Genomic DNA, 6,000 nt, shown 5'->3' on the forward strand with positions numbered 1-6,000 from the left:
TCTGGCTTAAAGTTCAACGTTTGGGACATCAGTGGCAGCAGAATATTTGGCCCTACTGGAGAAGGATGTGGAGGAGTGGGAGGTCCTCTAATCTGCTACTGACTATGGTACTTCCTGGTTCCTAAACGCTTATTCAAGCAGTGTGCTGCCATGTTTCACCAAAACTTTTTTTCTTTATTTAGGGTGCTCATTAGAATATCCAGATTGTTGATCTGGATATTCGGGATATCCTTAAATATGAGTTTATTTTCTCAATCTGTAAGTTTCACTTCATGCTTTATTTGTGTTTACAGACTTATGTGATTAACAGCTCAGACAGAAACGTTTGTAAGAGACGGGCAGGTGGACATCTAGACCAGTGATTTTCAACCTTTTTTGAGCCACGGCACACTTTTTACATTTACAAAATCCTGGGGCTCACCACCAACCAAAATGACACAAAATGACCCTCTAACACTGTACATACAATACATATTGTAGTGGTGATTTGTCCTCAATAAAACAATAACTTGAAAATTAAGAAATCAAACAACAACAATCAAACAGCAACGTAATCAAAATAGCCAATGAGGCACCAGGGGGGACGAATCTTACGCAGTACAGGGGAAAGAGTCAACTGTCCAGTCGTGAATTTAGATTTCTGCAGGTTTATTTTCCGATCTTCCAAGCAAAAAAAACAAATGTGCAACAGTGTGAACCAGCAGCCTCACTCCTTTGTCTCTCTCGTACAACGAGTAACCCCTGACTGCAGCTCGCAGATCGAGGAGGAGCTAAATGTGGGCGGGCTTAAACGTTTAACTCCGCCCACATTTAAGGAAAATTCCGCGCAGTATCATACGTTCTCCCGCTTTCGAGCGGAGGAGCTAAATGTGGGCGGGCTTAAACGTTTAAGCCAGCCCACATTTAAGGAAAATTCCGCGCAGTATCATGGACCAGACGGAAATACGTTCTCCCGCTTCTGTCTTTGGTTTATTTGACTTAGCTAATATAATTGTGTACGAGTGGAAATAATATGTGTCTATACTAAAAAAGAGATTTGAAATGACAAGTTAAAACTAGAACTGCAAGCAGTTATGCAGGGGTCCAAGAAGTGTGCATTTCGCCGGCACAACGCGACAAGAAATGTGCATTTCGCCAGCACAACGCGAAGCAAGTATTCAAAACGCTACCGTGAACAACATGTGGATATAAAGGTTTTGACTGTGGGAGCTTCGGTGTGGGAGTTATAGCCTAAAACGCGTTTTCAGAACATTCCATTGGCCAAATAGGAGATAGACAATGTCGTCGTTTTTTGGCGCCGCCCTGTGGCGAAATTTTCCAAAGACAATTTTCCTTTGCCAAATAACTCCCGCCCATATTAATAATTCTTGGCCATATTTTCTATATAGACTCGGGTTTGCCCCTTGATGGTTTCCCTTGAGTTTGAAGAACATTCCTTTGGCCAATTAGAAGATATACAATTTCCTCGTTTATAGCGCCCCCTTAGGGCGTAATTTTCCGAATTTTTATTCGAACGTCGTTAAGGGTGGCGCTAACATGTGTGTTAAATTTGGACTCGATCCGATGTGTAATTTTGGATTTTTTTGGATTTTGGATTTTTCACGTCTAATTTAGCTAATAAACAAATATTAAAAACGATACCGTTTCGTCGTCGAAGGTCGGATCAAAAAAGTAATGCAGCAATTATTTTCGTGTAGGTCTGAAGATGCCGTGTGCAAAGTTTTGTGTCAATTGGTCGAGAAATGTGGGAGGAGTAGCGAAAAAACAGTTTTGCGGTTTTCGCGATTTTGCGAAAAAAATTTCTAGACGCAAATGGGCGTGGCCTATGCCAAAAGATGTGCATCTGTGTGTACAAGTTTTTGGACTGTGGGAGGTTCGATGTGGGAGTTATAGCCCCAAACGCGTATTCCTTGGTATAGCGCCACCTAGGGACCGGCGTGTCTGGATTTTGTCGTCTGCGTAGTCCGAAGAGATCTGGATCTAGTCATGTAATCGGCGTGTGGGCACCATTTACGGTTTGGGCTGTGGTACCACTTTTAGGGGGGTAAGTATAACTAGAACTGCAAGCAGTTATGCAGGGGTCCAAGAAGTGTGCATTTCGCCGGCACAACGCGACAAGAAATGTGCGTTTCGCCGGCACAACGCAAAGCATGTGTTCAAAACGCTACCCTGAACCTGTGGATACAAAGGATTTGACTGTGGTAGGAGTAGCGAGAAGTCAGTGTAGCGTTTTCGCGGCGAAATCTCGCAGAAGATATACAATTTCCTCGTTTATTGCGCCCCCTAATGGCGAAATTTTCCGAATTTTTTATCGAACGACATTAAGGTTAGCACCAACATGTGTGTACAATTTGGACTCGATCCGATGTCTAATTTTGGATTTTTTTGGATTTTTAATTTTCCACGTCTAATTTAGCTCATAAACCAATATTCAAAACGCTACCGTTTTGTCGTCGAGGGTCGGATCCAAAAAGTGATCAATGCATCTTTGCGTGTGCGTCTGAAGATGCCGTGTGCAAAGTTTGGTGTCGATTGGTCAAGAAATGTGGGAGGAGTAGGGAAAAAACAGTTTTGCGTTTTTCGCGATTTTGCGAAAAAAAATTATGGACGCAAATGGGCGTGGCCTATGCCAAAAGATGCAGCAGACTCCAGTGAATATGTGCGTACAAGTTTTTGACTGTGGGAGGTTCGGTGTGGGAGTTATACCCGCAAACGCGTATTCCTTGGTATAGCGCCACCTAGTGACCGGCGTGGCTGGATTTTGTCGTCTGCGTACACATCACAGACCTGGATCTAGTCATGCAATTCGCGTGTCGGTACCATTTACGGTTTGGGGTGTGGGCCAACTTTTACGGAAGGAAGTATAACTAGAACTGCAAGCAGTTATGCAGGGGTCCAAGAAGTGTGCATTTCGCCGGCACAACGCAACAAGAAATGTGCGTTTCGCCGGCACAACGCGAAGCATGTGTTCAAAACGCTACCCTGAACCTGTGGATACAAAGGATTTGACTGTGGTAGGAGTAGCGAGAAAGCGAAATTTTTTAGAAGATATACAATTTCCTCGTTTATTGCGCCCCCTAATGGCGAAATTTTCCGAATTTTTTATCGAACGACATTAAGGCTAGCCCCGACATGTGTGTAAAATGTGGACTCGATCCGATGTCTAATTTTGTTTTTTTTGGATTTTTGATTTTCCACGTCAAATATCGCTAATAAACCAATATTCAAAACGCTACCGTTTCGTCGTCGAAAGTCGGATCAAAAAACTGTCTGAGGGTTTCTTTGCGTGTGCGTCTGAAGATGCCGTGAGCAAAGTTTGGTGTTGATTGGTCGAGAAATGCTGGAGGAGTAGCGAAAAAAGAGTTTTGCGGTTTTCGCGATTTTGCGAAAAAAAATTCCAGACGCAAATGGGCGTGGCCTATGCCAAAAGATGCAGCAGACTCCAGTGCATCTGTGTGTACAAGTTTTTGGACTCTGGGACGTTCGGTGTGGGAGTTATAGCCCCAAACGCGTATTCCCTGGTATAGCGCCACCTAGTGGCCGGCATGTCTGGATTTGGTCGTCTGCATAGTCTTCACGTACCTGGATCTAGTCATGTAATTGGCGTGTGTGCACCATTTACGGTTTGGGCTGTAGTACCACTTTCTTGGTAGGAAGTATAAGAACTAGAACTGCAAGCAGTTATGCAGGGTTCCAAGAAGTGTGCATTTCGCCGGCACAACGCGACAAGAAATGTGCGTTTCGCCGGCACAACGCGAAGCAAGTATTCAAAACGCTACCGTGAACAACATGTGGATATAAAGGTTTTGACTGTGGGAGCTTCGGTGTGGGAGTTATAGCCTAAAACGCGTTTTCAGAACATTCCATGGCCAAATAGGAGATAGACAATGTCGTCGTTTTTTGGCGCCGCCCTGTGGCGAAATTTTCCAAAGAGAATTATCCTTTGCCAAATAACTCCCGCCCACATTAATAATTCTTGGCCATATTTTCTATATAGGCTCGGGTTTGCCCCTTGATGGTTTCCCTTGAGTTTGAAGAACATTCCTTTGGCCAATTAGAAGATATACAATTTCCTCGTTTATTGCGCCCCCTGAGGGCGTAATTTTCCGAATTTTTTATCGAACGCCGTAAAGGTTAGCACCAACATGTGTGTAAAATTTGGACTCGTTCCGATGTCTAATTTTGGATTTCTTTGGATTATTGATTTTCCACGTCTAATTTAGCTCATAAACCAATATTCAAAATGCTACCGTTTCGTCGTCAAAGGTCGCATCAAAAAAGTGTTTCGTGCATTCTTTGCGTGTGCGTCTGAAGATGCCGTGTGCAAAGTTTGGTGTCAATTGGTCAAGAAATGTGGGAGGAGTAGCGAAAAAACAGTTTTGTGGTTTTCGCGATTTTGCGAAAAAAAATTCTAGACGCAAATGGGCGTGGCCTATGCCAAAAGATGCAGCAGACTCCAGTGAATATGTGGGTACAAGTTTTTGACTGTGGGAGGTTCGGTGTGGGAGTTATAGCCCCAAACGCGTTTTCCCTTGGTATAGCGCCACCTAGTGTTCGGCGTGTCTGGATTTTGTCGTCTCCTTAGAACTCAGGGACCTGGATCTAGTCATGCAATTGGCGTGTCGGCACCATTTACGGTTTGGGCTGTGGGCACACTTTTAGGATTAGCACGTCGGAATAATAATAATAATCCTTACAAAAACAATAGGGATCCAACCTGTTGGCTTGGACCCCTAATAATAATCCTTACAAAAACAATAGGGATCCAACCTGTTGGCTTGGACCCCTAATAATAACTAGAACTGCAAGCAGTTATGCAGGGGTCCAAGAAGTGTGCATTTCGCCGGCACAACGCGACAAGAAATGTGCGTTTCACCGGCAGAACGCGAAGCAAGTATTCAAAACGCTACCGTGAACAACATGTGGATATAAAGGTTTTGACTGTGGGAGGTTCGGTGTGGGAGTTATAGCCCAAAACGCGTTTTCAGAACATTCCATTGGCGATTAGGAGATGTATTATTCCGTCGTTTTTTTGCGCCCTCTTGTGGCGAAATTTTGCAAAGACAATTTTCCTTTTCCAAATAACTCCCGCCCACATTAATAATTCTTGACCATAATTTTTATATAGACTCGGGTTTGCCCCTTGATGGTTCCCTCATAGTTTGAAGAACATTCCTTTGGCCAATTAGAAGATATACAATTTCAACGTTTATGGCGCCCCCTAATGGCGACATTTTCCGAATTTTTTATCGTACGACATTAAGGTTAGCACCAACATGTGTGTAAAATTTGGACTCGTTCCGATGTCTAATTTTGGATTTCTTTGGATTTTTGATTTTCCACGTCTAATTTAGCTCATAAACCAATATTCAAAACGCTACCGTTTCGTCGTCGAAGGTCGGATCAAAAAAGTGTTCCAGCATTCTTTGCGTGTGCGTCTGAAGATGCCGTGTGCAAAGTTTGGTGTCGATTGGTCAAGAAATGTGGGAGGAGTAGGGAAAAAACTGTTTTGCGGTTTTCGCGATTTTACGAAAAAAAATTCTAGACGCAAATGGGCGTGGCCTATGCCAAAAGATGCAGCAGACTCCAGTGAATATGTGCGTACAAGTTTTTGACTGTGGGAGGTTCGGTGTGGGAGTTATAGCCCCAAACGCGTATTCCTTGGTATAGCGCCACCTAGTGGCCGGCATGCCTGGATTTTGTCGTCTGCATAGTCTTCAGGGACCTGGATCTATTCATGCAATTGGCGTGTCGGCACCATTCACGGTCTGGGCTGTGGTACCACTTCTAGTTGGGAATAATAATAATAATAAAAATCCTTACAAAAACAATAGGGATCCAACCTGTTGGCTTGGACCCCTAAAAAGAAAAATCTTTACAAAAACAATAGGGATCCAACCTGTTGGCTTGGACCCCTAATAACTAGAACTGCAAGCAGTTATGCAGGGGTCCAAGAAGTGTGCATTTCGCCGGCACAACGCTATAAGAAATGTGCATTTC

This window comes from Gadus morhua, chromosome 4 (assembly GCF_902167405.1).
Source record: "Gadus morhua chromosome 4, gadMor3.0, whole genome shotgun sequence".
NCBI classification, from domain to species: domain Eukaryota; kingdom Metazoa; phylum Chordata; class Actinopteri; order Gadiformes; family Gadidae; genus Gadus; species Gadus morhua.